Source organism: Lutra lutra, chromosome 2 (genome assembly GCF_902655055.1).
Source record: "Lutra lutra chromosome 2, mLutLut1.2, whole genome shotgun sequence".
In the NCBI taxonomy this organism is placed as follows: Eukaryota; Metazoa; Chordata; class Mammalia; order Carnivora; family Mustelidae; genus Lutra; species Lutra lutra.
The window spans coordinates 163120756-163135735 of NC_062279.1; the positions used below are offsets into that span (position 1 = coordinate 163120756).

General features: G+C 40.0%; 1 long non-coding RNA gene across 1 annotated transcript in view; it reads left to right on the forward strand.

Moving 5' to 3' along the window:
• The first annotated feature begins 849 nt into the window (after positions 1-849).
• LOC125094335 (uncharacterized) overlaps positions 850-14980 on the forward strand; it is a 63258-nt gene continuing 49127 nt past the window's right edge. The window contains exon 1 of the long non-coding RNA XR_007125468.1: positions 850-1011. This is a non-coding gene — a long non-coding RNA (uncharacterized LOC125094335). The remainder of the gene's footprint in view (positions 1012-14980) is intronic.

Sequence of the window (14980 nt, forward strand, 5' to 3'; positions counted from 1 at the left end):
AGCACAGATAGGAAATAACAAAGTCCTCACCCTCACACTTGGGAATGAGAAGGCTTCCCAGGCTGTTCAGGGCTTCGCAGAGCCTAGGAGGGAAACGTCTAATGGGTGTCCCCCAAATCCCTTATGACTTTGACACTTTCTTTTCCATTTTGCCTGTTGAATTGTTGAATTTACCAGTACTCCTGTGTGTTCAGCATTGTCCCAGCTAACTGAGGGTGAAAGTACTTTATAAAACACCAAATACTGTGGAGGAAGTAGATTATCCAAATTCTAAGGATGATGGGGGAGAAATGCAGAAAACAGCGGGAAGGGATTGAGTAGGTGGAGGAGGATATCTGACACATAAAAAATTCATGCTGAGCCTTCCTAAGCTGCTCAAATGAAAAGTGATTAAGGCGAAACTAATGTCTTCATGTCATTTAGAGGAGGGAAGGCATTCTTTTTTAGAGCTGACTTTAATTTTATTCTTAGAATTTATGTGAAGGGAAGGCAACATGGGAAATGCAATTAAAATAAGATTTTTGTTCAACATGTGCTGTTTAGATTGGCACTCATATTAATTCAAAGAACGGGATGATTATCATCAAATATTTAGCATTCTTTTGTGAGAGTATAACAAGTTCAGTAAACACAGTCTCAAACTTTTTGCAGTTATCTTTCGAAGGCAGAATTAAGATATGGTATGCAGAAATCGGACCATTTAGAGTCAAGGACCATATTCACTATGGTTTGAAATAAGCAGAATAAACAAATCTCTACTTAGGCGGAAGCTGGGTTTGCTGGTTTAAAAAGCAGAACTTTCAAAGTCTGATTGTGTCCTAACACATTTCCCATGGGATAACTGTTCTGTTCATTTTTAAATAATTTTGGAATAACTAAGGCCCCTTTTCAAAGATTATTAACACCTTGATTACTACTGAGGAACCAGAAAAATGTTTCTCAGATTTGCCAATGGGCAAATGGTTTTGCTTTTCGAGGAAACTATGAATGCTTTCCCTAAAAGGGTGTGAGGTGAGTAATGCTCTCTCTTTTTGTCTAACTTAACTGATTGGTAACCACCAAATGCTCTAAGGATACAACACTTAGTTCAAATTTCCCCTGAGGGTCTTGACTGTACATTGACAGCTGGCAGGCCACATGGCCTTGGAGATAGAGTTTATTTAGCTTGCAAAGGACTCTTGCTGATTTTTTTTAAAAACAAACCGACATTTAAAAATTGGGAAACTTTGTTTAAATACCTACATGATGTTTTCTGAAAAATATGGCCATACCATATTTTCACACAGCCACAAATCTGTTGGATCTAAGAAATGATTGCCCTTTGAGATATCTAAGTTCTTCAGTTTCCTGATGTTTCTCAACATTTTTATCAGTTTTGCTCTCCTAAGAAAAATTTAAAGACATTTACCTCCTTCCTAATGGTCTTTCCATCTCCATAAAATTTTAATAGCATGGATATATTGCATATCTATTTACATGCTGTGGCCCTTTGGAGGACCACAAACCAGTGTAAGTATCTAAGGATTTCACACCCTCAAGAACCAATTTTTGGCCCTCGGGAATGGCATCACCCCCAGAAGAATGCATGAGGCTCTAAACCCTGTGGTTCTCCAACACTGACACTAAGTGTGTTTTGTGGGTCTAAAGATAAAATATATATGACAAATTTGGAACACCATAAATGCTTCACCTCCTCTATTTTCCTCTTTTATGTGCCTGGCTCATGTGGGCATTTAAGTTTGCAGTTCCTGATATATTTGGGATAAAAATAAGTAATCTCTGAGACCTTTAAGGAATTTGAAATCAGACCATGTGCTGGAGAATGCCCTGTGCGGGATGGCTATGGGCTTCTTGACTGAAATATAGAGTGGTCATTTCCCTCAATGATTTCCTTAGGTGAAAGCAAGATGGGTGCTTTTGATTTCTGAAAGAAGATAATTGAGAATGTGTTCTGCTCTTGCTCTAATAATTTCTTCATTTAACCGGTAGTTGTTTATGCTCTACAAATAGTTATTGAAACTTAGTTTTACACCAAGCACTGTGCTAGGTTATTGACGCCACTGAAACACTAGGCATTGTGAGCTGAGCACAGTTGATAAATTTAATCATCAGATTCTTCTTCCGCTTCCTCAGAATAACGGTTTGGCATTGAGTAAGAGTTAGTAGTGAGTGGTTTACAATAACCAGCCTTCAAAATAGAAATGTCAGGAAATGTAGGAGAGAGCTACTAATTTGCTTATCATTAATGCAGTTAGCAATTTGATGTGATTTGTTTGTGATATGCTTTTCCTCACAAATGAAGCTTGTATGTTTATTAGCACAAAAAGAAATGTTAACAGTAGGAATTTAGATTCATTTTGGACTTGAAAGATTAATCCAGCTGGAAATTCACAAGCTTTCTAAACTACCTGATACTAGCATATTTTGATTCTTAGTATCTGTAAAAAAGAGGTAAGCATACTATTTGGGAAAGTTTTTTTTTTTTTTTTTTTTTTTCCCTCCATGTGTACACATCTTAAGAAATACAGGTGGTATGAGCTCAGCTTTAAACAGAATAAGTTCAGGTGCCTGGGTGGCTCAAGTGGTTAAGTGTCTGCCTTTGGCTCATGTCATGATCTCAGGGTCCTGGGATTGGGCCCTGAATTGGGTTCCCTGCTCGGTGGGGAGCCTGATTCTCTCTCTCCCTCTGCCTCTCCCCCTGCTTGTGCTCATGCTCTGTCTCTCTGTGTCACATAAATAAATAAAATTAAAAAAATATTAACAGAGTAAGTAGAGGTCAACTGTTATTGCAATTAAATACTATATAAAGACTCATTTGGTTGCTGGGGGCAGAACATGAATTCAAATGACTGGAGTAAAAAGGGGAATTGTTCACATTTTTGAGAAGGAGAGATTTGGATCTAGGCTTGGACTTTAGGTTCTGTCTTCCTCTATTTTTCAGTTCTGCTTTCCTTTGTGATGGCTTCACTCTTGGCCGCATCCTCCAATGGTGGGAGAAAAATGGCCTCCGGCAGCTCTAGCTTGACAAACCTACTGGTTCAGCAACTCCGGGGCAAAGAGAGTTTCTCTTTCCCAAGAAAGCCTGGGAAAAGGCCAGGACAGATTGTCACTGGCTAGATTGGGTCATGTGATGAGCTCAGAGAAAAATCACTGTAACCAGAGGATATCTGACTCTGACCAGCATGGTAAGGGTCATATATCCATTTTTGTGGCTTGGGACTCGTGTCACCACAATCTGAAATTCATGGCTTTTGAATAGGGGTTGTTCTTCAGATGACAATAGAATACAGCTGTTAAAAATAGGGAGTACTATTGCTGGGCAAATAAATCCCACAGATGTTCACCCTAGATACCATAAAATAGGAGCAAATATCATTTTCCGTGAGTTTTCTGAGATAATGAAATCCACCTTTAATCCTAAGATAACTTATTAATGTATGGGTAGACAAGACTAATTCTCCTTTTATTGTCATTAGTGAAAAATCATTTCTGAGTCTGGCATTTTTCTTGAGGCAAAAACAGAAGTTTCTTATTCCAAAACAATGACCAGACTTACTCTAGGCAACTGACTTTGTACCTGAAAATATTTTTACCATCTTCCTGTTAGTGATTCCTGAGCTAGAAAGAAAATAGAATCTTTCTTTTTTTTTTTTTTTTGCAAGATGATCAGTATAAATCCTGAAAAGTCTGACCCTTCAAGCAAACTGGGAACCGAGAAGTCAAGAATGTCAAAACTTAGAAGATATTGAGGGACCAAGGAGTGAGACTTGGACACATATTAAAAACTCTGCGAAGATGAGTGATAATGCTAACAGTCATTTGTTCAAAGGCACAGGAACAGGGCAGTTGAAAAACAATGCTAAGAGAGAAAGTTCTTCTGAATACCCTTTTATATTTTTGGCATTTTAATCATTACTATTTAATAATTTATAAGTAAAAATTTACAAGCTATTGGTCCAGGACAAAACAAAAAAATCTTTCAGGTCATTAGGTAAGCAGAACATGACCTAGTGTTTCTGCTGTGTCCATTCTGATCATGCCTTTGTCTGCTTTGTAGCAAGCCATAGTTTTCCCAGAGCTTTGGCCTGGAATATGCCAGAAACTTCCGAGTCAGCCTTTCCAGGTGTAAATTTCCAACCCCTCAATGATGATGTTTTCCTCAAAGACAAGAGCTGGCACAGAAGCCTAGATGGCAGGCTGGTGAGATACTCCACACAGACAAGAGAAAAACAACATCACCTAATGAAAAGATCAGAATTCTGTTAAAATATTCGAGGAATGTTTCGGCTTACAGACATCCCTGTTTTTTCTTATCACACTTGATCTTAGCCAAAAGGCCGAGAAGCGATGTTGTTTTTTCTTACCATGAAATTCTTCCTCTTCCATATGCATTTCTCCTGAAGAATGCTAACTAAAGTAGACAAAAACCCAGAGCACTGCAAGCTACTGTTTTAAAACAAGATTTGGGGAAAAACTTATGCTATAGGAAAGTCAGCACATATAAAATGTTAGCTTCCAGTTATGCAGAAACTTGAATGAACAGAAGGATTCATTTGGGAGGATTCCAGAAACTGAGGCTTTGGGAGCAGGGGTGTGGGTCAGGAGTGGTGGTGGAGGGGTGGCTAATAAGGTTTCTTGAGCTTCCTCAGATGTCTTCTGCTTTTGAATTTTTGGCATTTTAATTCTGTGTGGTCACTTACTGACTGCATGTTTTCCTTCACTTTTCCCTGATATCATGTCCTAAGCACCAACAAGGCAAATCGATAAATAAAACTAAAGCAATTTGGTAGAAGAAGCAAGATAAATCTCCAACCCAAATTAAATCTGTGTTTGAAAAAGATACTTTGCTGAGGAGGGACCTGCCGGCTCTGAAATCTTCTTGGAGTTGTGCTGACAAAGTATTGAGTTAACCTTGCTTTACCTTTTTGAGGCCTGAAGAAGGCCTCATGGCTGAGAATTCATATCTAATTTTATTTTCTATCCAGAGCTGATACCTCCTTCTCCCCTGTCTTTATTTTGCAGGGTCTCTGTTGATCTGGCACAAGTGTGCAGGTTTTTTAAAATGATGATGTTATCTGTTTACTATTCAAATGCAATTTTAAATGGTTTGGCTCAGCACATTTGAATCAAAAATCCTATTAAAGATGCAATATTCCTCTGCTACCTTTTTGCCAAGCGCATTCACATAGCATTCCTTTCTCAATCGGAATATAATACTGTGTACTTGTTCAGAGTGATGTGATTTCCAGCATTGAATTTGCGGTCGTTAAACAGGCTGTTCACCTTCCTAGCATGGAAATTTGGTATTCATGCATAATTTTCTCCCTACATTTACAAAATACATTATTAGCCACGTGATCGTGCCCTTGCTCTGCTCTATAGCCTTTCATTTGAAATCTTCCAACTTATTATTTTTGCTCCTACCATCTGATAGGAATCATGAAATTGCTGAGTTAAGATAAACACCTTGGTTCCTCCTCTCCTCCCCTCACCCCCATTTTCCCCCTAAGCATGATTGGAGATGGGTAGGAATGAAGAAAGAGCGATAAAGACAGAGGAAATTCATCATTTACTCTAAAAAGTTTTGACCACTGAATTGATGAAAAGCATGTTTAATTTTAAATATTTTGCATCTATTTAACTGCCTAATTGCATAGTTAAATGAGCTGTAAGAGGAAGAATGTCCTCTGAAACCTCGAATCAATTTCAGCTAGTTCTAGAACACTGATGGTAACAGGAGTCTGTGTTTCTCCTCCGGTAAATTCTAAACTTCTTCAGAGGGCACTGTTTATTAAACAAGGCAGGGTTTCTGCTTGGGCAGCACTTTCCAATTACAGAAGCTTCCCTGCAGTATCTGGAAACGGAATCAGAGCCCACACATGCATCCCAGGCTATGCCAGACAGCCCAAAGCCGGCGAGGCCAACGTTCACCCTCCCCTTCTCAGTGTGCGGCAGCCTAGGGTTGTTTCCAACCGCATTTGACACGTTTTCTGTGTGGCAAGTGTGTGGGAGCAGGTTGCCTGCAATAATTGGTCAGCTGGGATTGCTTGGATGAAGCTCTCAGAACTCAGCATCATCAATTGCATGAAATGAAGTAGTTACATTGCTGTTGTTCACAAAGTGTATATGTGTGTGTACACACACGCATGCCGTGTGCTTGTATTCATACACACACGTGTGGCTACTCAGAAGGTTGTTTTTTGTTTTGCTTTTTTTTTTTTTTTTCTGGTTTTTAAGCTGGAAATTTAGAACCCTGGGACTAAATCATAAAGGCATACTTACTGGGGAAGGAAATCTACCTAGGTGCCTTGGAAAGTGACAACTGTGAAATAGGCTATCGGTGGCGGGGGGTATTCGACATTCTTTAGGTAATAGCAAGGCAATGTCAGTTATGGTATTTATGAGAAAAACTGGTATAGTAATACAAGTAATATAATAATATAATATAATAATGTATTACTTGTATAGTAATACAAGTAATACAAGTAATATAATAATAGTAGTAGCAACAACAGAACAAGAATGAAAGCAGCAAACACTTCCCGAGTGTAATCTGTGCCAAGCTTTACTATGCAATGCTGAGAATATTGATTGTGGAGTCAGGCTCTGAATTTGAATCCTGCTTTTATCACTTACTGGTTATGTGATTTAGAGCCAATCAATTAACCTCTTTGTGCTCCAGTTTTCTCAATTGCAAAAGGGAGATGGTAATTATACCTAACTCCACCAGATGATCTATGGTCAGCTTGATGTGTCTGTACTGCCTTCTAAGTCTCCCATGCCCGGTCAACAAGCCGGGAATTACCATTCCTAAAATACCTTTTCCTGTATGGCTTTGGGTAGAGTCTGCCAAGGAGAAGCACCGGCGTGAAATTCTCCTGGCAGAAGACGAATGGCCGTTATGTTCCAAAGGAAGCAGTTACAAGCAGATGTGTGGGCAGGAGGATGTAAGTTTCCAAGTGGCTTCCAGGTGAGCCTGTTGAGAATCACCTGTCTCAGAGCGCTGGCCGACACAGATAACGAAAGCTTCCTGGGGGCCCCCCTAGATGTGCCGTAGCCTAAGCCGGGTGTTGAACTTTCCTGCCTCGATGCAGCAGATCTTGGTGGCTTTCCTGAACTCCACTGCCCAGCCTTTCCAAATGGCTGCATAAGCCTGTAATGCCCTGCATTGGAGTTATTGACTCTTGGAACATTCACCAAATAACTTCTGTTTTCCTGACCGAATGCTGACCAACATACTGTTTCCTAGTGTGGCTGTAAAACTTTCATATGCTAAAAGAAAAGCTTGGACTAGTACTTTCTATTTCAGATCACAGTCCATGAGTGCCTGCTCTTTGGTCCTGACCTCAACACCAAGAGGTGGTTCTGGCGGAGCAAGTGGGTCCCCAGTGTGACCAGGTTTGGAAAGTCCAGTTCATTGGGATGTGGGCTGCGACACACTGGTAGTGTTTATGCATATGGTGGTGATAGGAATGGCGCTTGCCTCATGTGATTGTTGAGGTTAAGACAGTGAATGAGCTATGAAACCAAAGTGCCTGCCACAGAGTAAACCTTTATTATTAGTAGCACTGTATCTTTTTTTTTTTTTTAAAGATTTTATTTATTTGAGTGAGAGAGGGAGAGTGCACAAGCAGGGGGAGTGGCAGGCAGAGGGAGAAGGAGAAGCAGACTCCCACTAAGCAGGAAGCCCAACTTGGGGCTCTATCCCAGGACCCTGGGATCATGATCCGAGAAGGTAATTGCTTAACAGACTAAACCACTCAGGAGCCCCGGTAGCACTATGTCTTGACAGTTTGTCCAGAAGACTGAGTTCCCAGAAATTAAGGCTCCATGCATCTCCCTTGAGTCATGTGGGACACTGAGCTCCTGCTTCTGCACAGCATATCTGGGTTGCCTGCAAATGCTCCCACACTTGCCTCCTGCTGATATTCACCTTATAATTAGACTGGACTACAGTCTGCCCTCACCACCTGATCCTCTTTCCTGGGCCTCCCTCACGTTGAGACCTGTCTGGATCACCCTCATGATCTGCTCCAAATTCATGGCACCACTGGCCCATTTGAACTTCCTCTAGGTTGTCTGTGGTATGCTCTGATTGGTCGGAGGACAAAGAAACCTTTATCTCTCGTAGACCAGTCACTAGTGCATTATACATCCTTTAGAGGAAATACTTGAACTGGAACAAGCAAGTTAAGTGAATTTTTTCCCTAGCTGGGTCTTGAGCCTCAGAGCCAGATGTGGAATACCAGCGAGTCTAGCTGGTTCATGAGGAGGATGATTTTTTCTTGAGCTGGATTAGTTTATGTGGCCCGGCACCAATGCAAGCCCCAGTGACCACACCAGAATTCTGGATCATTATACTCCAGTTTGGGGAAAAAGCGAATACCCTCTCCATCTCAGCTGCATCCTTCATGATGAATCTGGACAAAGGGAATCACCACCAAGGCTGATATAAACAGATGGCTGACCTTCGACTGATAAGAGATAACACCAGGTCAAAGATTAAGTACCAACTTCAAAGAAGAATTTTAGATAGTAACCTAGAATATCAGCAGATCTCTTTCGAAGAGCAAAGCTGGAGATTGACATTGTGGGACATTGAGAAGTGGGACATTTGGAATCAGACAGACACAAGTTAAGAGCCTGGTGTAGTGACCTCACTGAGTGTGCTAACTTTTGACCCTTCACCTTTCTCATCCATGAACATGTCGATCATTATATTTATCTCCCAGAACTGTGGTTCATGCTTGAAAGAAAATGTCTATGAAAAAGCTGAGCCTATACTATGTGTTGAATAAATTTGATCTCCTGTACTATTTATTTATTTATTTATTTTTAAAAGATTTTATCTATTTATTTGACAGACAGAGATCACAAGTAGGCAGAGAAGCAGGCAGAGAGAGAGGAGGAAGCAGGCTCCCTGCCGAGCAGGGAGCCCGATGCGGGGCTTGATCCCAGGATGCTGGGATCGTGACCTGAGCCGAAGGCAGAGGCTTTAACCCACTGAGCCACCCAGGCACCCCTCCTGTACTATCTAGATAGTTTGTCCAAATATCCTCTTTGACAGTCATGGGGAACATAGGCTTGATTTGAAGATTAACATATGTGTGTACAAATGCTTCTAAGCAGCTCTTGGAACATCAGAAGCACTACATATGTGTTAGCTAAAATAAGCATTTAATTTCATCATTAAAAGAGAAACCTATTTGACAATAAGATGCAGATGATTCATAATTATATATCTTCGAGGTTTAAGGATAGATCTTGTGGCTGGACCTGTGTGACAATGTCGGTAATGGTGAGAGCATTTCTAAACTGTATTTTTTAAAAATAAAGAATTGAATAAGTCCTCCTCCCAAATGGAAACTTAACAATTATATTTGAAGGATTTTAGTAAAAACCTGTCCTAAGGCTTCCTTTGAACCAGATCCAGAGTTTTAAGGATTCATGGATAGTTGTGGAATTTACATCATGGTATAAAAATTCAAGATGGTGGCTGGGCACAGACGATTCTCTGCAAACCGCCGAATTTTTGTCATTTGCAGTGGTGACATTTTTCAAGTGACATCCCTGTAAATACTGAATAATAATATCCCAGACGGAGCCCTCAGGGGACTGGAGAAGAGAATGAAAATGGAACAGAATTAAAACTGACAAGAGCGAGAGACAGCACGTAAGATAAATAGCAAGTGTGGCTCTGTCAGATGAGCATGGGCTGCAAAGCCTCTCAGATGATTGCATGACTGATGGAATCAGCTGTGGAGGAAATGTCCAGTAATGTAGCAACAGATAAGTATTGAGAGATAAATCATCCTGCAATTGTATGCTGCTATCTCAACACTAATGGGGTTGAAAAACAGTGCAGTTTTGAGGGATGGCCTGAGATAATTGTTTTCTAACAACCTGTTCCCGTGTATTGGCAAGAAAGTTAAACTCAGGACAGCCTTGCAGTACCACTGGTATAAGGACAGGGAGGGCCATAGTCTTTGGTTGTTGACTTGGAGTCTCAACAGTTCTTGGGCAATTGCCACGCTAAAGGCAAGAGAGGCTCTTTTGGTTGCAAATGCAATTCAGGTCCCAATGCCAAACTGCAGCTTTACTCTCTTGTCTTTTTGAATTTTTACTGGTAATCCCCAAGGAACATCCTGGCTGTCAGCCCATAGCAGGTCTTCAGGGACATCAGGAAAACTGTTTTGTAAAGAATGCTCATCATGGCTTCACTGGAGCTAGCAATTATATAGGAAGGAGAATGAGTAAGGAGGGAAGGACACTGTCATGTATTGAGTGCCTAGCAATGTATAGTGGGCTCAGAGCTTAGCTCATATTAACTTCAGCAATCCCAAATGGTGTAATCAGATGGAACAATCCTGTGCTGAATCTGTGAAGATGCATTAAATACAAGCACAAAGGACTGTCTTCTAAGCCTATGAATTCTTAGCAACTGACCATGCTCAAGGAGGCACTGAGAGTGAGCATTTGTCTGGGTTAGAGAAGTTATCATCAGAGAAGGGGACTCTTGAGTCAAGTCTAAGCATGGGATTCTGTGGATTGTGAGAGAGTCTTTGTTGCTTTTTGTCCGTGACAATTTAAGAGTAAATGCTGATCAGACACATGGGGGGATCTCAATGACTACTCACTTGCTATTTAAACCTGGGTAACGGTCCTGGGTTAGTGAAAAAACCTCATCTGATAGGACTTGAAGGAGGTAAATCTAGTGGTTCTGGAACTTACTTCTTCACAACATCTCCTTCTAGATTTGCATGGCAGTTTTGACACTTTGAAATGCTTCTTAGATCCAAGAATGTGACAGGCACAGAGTAGGTATTCTACAAATGTATGTATATATATGTATACATATTATGTTTTCAGAGATATTTTATATGTATTATATATAATACAGATATATTTATATATAGCATGTATAGGTATATGTTCTATATATATGAAATATAAAGATGGATTTATAAAATAAAATCAATCCATATATAAATCCACATATATAAAATAAAAGAATTAATAAATATAAGAATTGTGTGTATGTTAACATTAATAAGAGCTGACAGGTTTATCCTCACATAGCTTTGGGAAGTTTGTTGTGTGCCCATTGTACAGATGAGGCTATTGAAGTCCAAGAAGAGGAAACTACTTCTCCAAACTAGTCTTAGAATTGGAGTCAAGTTCCCTCCCACCTGCCCCTTGTTATTATTATTATTTTTAAATTTATGGTTCTTCTAAAGAAGTGACTGTTCATATTGTGTGTGATCCTTAATTCCTTCCACAATTTTACCCATAATATAAAGGTGCCTAATGGCAACAAAGCTCTATTTCACCTGAAATACGTGGAGGTCATCACTATCTAATTGCTAAATTAACCCAGCTAAATATAATTTTCAACTATCACTCTGATAGAGACTCTAGCATTGGTTTGCTATCACTGCTTCTGAGTAGAACATTTTCTATACCCAGCACCTAGGTGGAGAATGCTGGTGCTTACTTGAAAGGAGCAGCTCAAGTTTAGATTAAATGATTTTAATTGTTGGGACTGTGTCAGGATTTCAACTTGGTGTTTTTATTTGTGGACAGAGATTTGCAAGAAGTTCCCTATACCTTCAGACCATTTTAATTCTAAAAAGATGTTAAATTCACTCAGAATATTCAAACGGAAAGATAATCCTTAGAGATGATCTAATTTTTTAAAAATTTATATTATTTAAATTCAATTAATTAACATATAGTCTTGGATAAATATCAGGTGATTGCAAATCCAAAATCCAAAGCAGTAATGGAAACTTATTAGTGCTTAATTATATGATGATCACCCAGTTAATTCAGAATAAGTTCTTATTTTTTGTTCACAAAATGAAATAGAAAATTTAAAAAAAAATTTTAAAAATTATATTTTTTTAGTTAAGTGCTTATTAGCTTCAGAGGTAGAGTTCAGTGATTCATCAGTTGTATATAACACCCAGTGCTCATTATGTCATGTGCCCTCCTTAATGTCCATCACCCCATTACCCCGTACTCCCACCCTCTCCCCTCCAGCAACCTTCAGTTTGTTTCCTACAGTTAAGAGTCTCGTAGGGTTTGTCTCCCTCTCTGATTTTGTCTTGTTTTATTTTTCCTTCCCTTCCTCTATGCTACTCTGTTGTGTTTCTTAAATTCCACATATGATTGAAATCATATGATAATTGTCTTTCTCTGAGTTATTTCAGCTAGCATAATACCCTCTAGTTCCATCCACGTCATTGCAAATGACAAGATTTTTTTTTGATGGCTGAGTAATATTCTATTGTATATCTATGCCACATCTTCATTCATTGAGATGGTCCCATTTTACATCTTTATTCTACAAATGCATAAACCGAGACCAGAGATTTTTGAAAAGTTATCAAAGCTTACACAGAAGGTTGCTAACGGTCAAATCTAGACATTTAATGGGAGATTTGAAACTCCAACTTAGTTGTGGTTCCAGGTCTTGTGCTAGAGTGACCAACTCCGTTCTTATTTGCCCAGGACTTTCCCAGTTTTGAAGCTGAAAGTCTTGTGCCTTAGAATCCCCTAAGTCCTAGGCAAATTGGAATAGCTTTTTACCCGGCCCTGTGTCTGCCCCAAGGTGTCAGTTCCTTATTTCACTGGCATAGATGGAAAATGGGCAGCCACATGGTGTGGTTGTTGGTAGTATTCTAGACCCAGGCAGATGATTCCAAGTGCTCCAGTTTGACAGTCTGGGATGGAGGAAAAACTCTACAAACATTTGTCGCATCAGCGAATGGATGGATGCATGCCCCTCGAAGTAGGAATATTGGGAGTCTATTTTCAATCATTGTCATTCTAATCCCATCAAGAGGGTATCAGTGATTTTTTGCTTTTAACCTGCCCAGATTGTGTTCTGGAAAAGAGTAAGACTCGTGTAGCCTAGAGAGCTGCTGTTTTGCAGGCGACCCTTCCCAAGGTGTTTTGCACAATGTTTTTGAACTTTCTTGCCAATACTTCAAGAAAAGTGACACAAAGGAGAGAAAGCAAAGCTATTATAATGAGAAGTGACAGGAAGGCAGCTCCCTCATAGGGGTTGTCAGGGAAAGAATTGTTGAATAATTCAAATAACGGATTTAGGTATTTGAAGCCATTTCGCATCCCAGCTTTGGAAACGTCTGTGGAATAGTTCTAGACTAGAATGATCCAAGACCGGATTTCAGTGAGGCCCAGGCAGCAGTTTGAAGGATCAAGCTCCTTCAGGTCGCTGGGGGAAATAACCATGGTTTGAGGTCACTCATGAAATTTTCTGGTTTGGCAGGCCCTAGTTGCTTCTCCCTTGCTGCAGGAAAATGTAGCCAAGGCTGGCATTCCATAGGTCTTTGGGTACAAAATATGCTGAGCTTTCTCTCGGATAGATCAGTAATTTTTATGGCAGCTGTTCCAACATTTCCTCTGGTGGTTCTTTGTTTCTTTGTGGCTGTATCTGGGCATGGATCGAGGTAGGAACTGGCTGTGAAACTCGTGCAGGTCATGAGTCAGGTTAAAGTAATCTGGCTCCATTTAAGGAATTTCTGCAAAAGTTTAGAGATCATAAATGGTGAAAGTTATATTTTTGGATAATCTGTGAAATTCGTTTATCCATATTATCCCTGGCCTTGTTATCACAGGTCACTGAAGGTTGGCTATACTTGTTCCTTATCTGCCCCAAGAGGAATCAGGGAGGATTTACTATCTCTTCCCACTAAATCCCTGACCATATGTGTATCAATTTGCCAAAGCCTCATATAGGCTTGGGGACATCCCTGAGAGATGGGCCTGTCATAAGACTGTTTCATAAGTGCTTATTATTACAAATGCCACCTCACATGTGATAAGCTTTTGCCTTTCTTTCAGGGTAATTTCACAGGTATTTCATTTTTATCCACAAACTCTTCAAGGGAGGTAAAAGTGGCATTAAAATCCCCATCCTCTACAGATAAGATAACTGAGCAACAGAAATGAACTGATTTTTCAGAAGCTCTTCTTGTCAGAGCTGGTCTGGGAACCCAGGTCCCCAGTCATCCAGCCCTGTTTGCCAAGTTTCATGTGGGGATTAAGAATTTAAAAGTTCACCCTTTTCCACTCTTGTTTTCAAGCCCCCCTAATATTACCAATTGAGTGGCAACCATTTGTTGAGATGGATGGGAAGGAAGCTCTTTGTTGGACATTCTTACTGGAACAGTCCATCAAACTGAAACAAAGACTAGCTTATTTTAAATCTGAAGAGTAAAGGACTACCCAAATTAAGCTAAAGAGCTTGTTTTCATTAAACACTTCTGGATTCTGGTCACTGTGATCAATGCTTTCTATACATTATCTTCAGTAATGCGTTTGAGGTGTTTGTGGGGTGCCTGTTTTAAGATTAACGGACTACTAAAGTGAAAGGGGTTGGAAATGACATGGTTTGAGTACAAATACATATTTGTACAAATACATATATTCTCAACTGGAAAGACAATTCAGTTTAAATAAAATTAGTAGACATTACCCAAGAGCTCCTCATTCTGCTGGCCACTGAATGAAACATAATCCCCTTCCTCAAGGACTTTGTGGTCCAGTGAAAGAGAACACTAATTAAAATATGGCTTAAAAGACAATGGAGGGGGGATGCCAGTGTGCCTCAGTCAGTTAAGTATCTGATTTGGGCTCAGGTCATGGTCTCAGAGTCTGGGATGGAGCTCCATCCATATCAGGGTCCCTGCTCAGCCTCTGCAATGACCCCTCCCACCCCCAACCCCAGGTCATGTTCTTTTTCTCTTGCTCACTCTCTACCTCAAATAAATAAATAAAATCTTAAAAAAAAAAAAAAAAGACAATGGAGGGCCATGCATGGGTTAGAAATAGTTCACAAGAAGGTAGATGTCATAGGAACCATGTTTGTTATTCATGGCCACAACCCCAGAACTTAGTTGCTTCTTAGAGTTGCTGAGGAAAAAAAAAAGTGAGTGAATGAACAAATCGATGT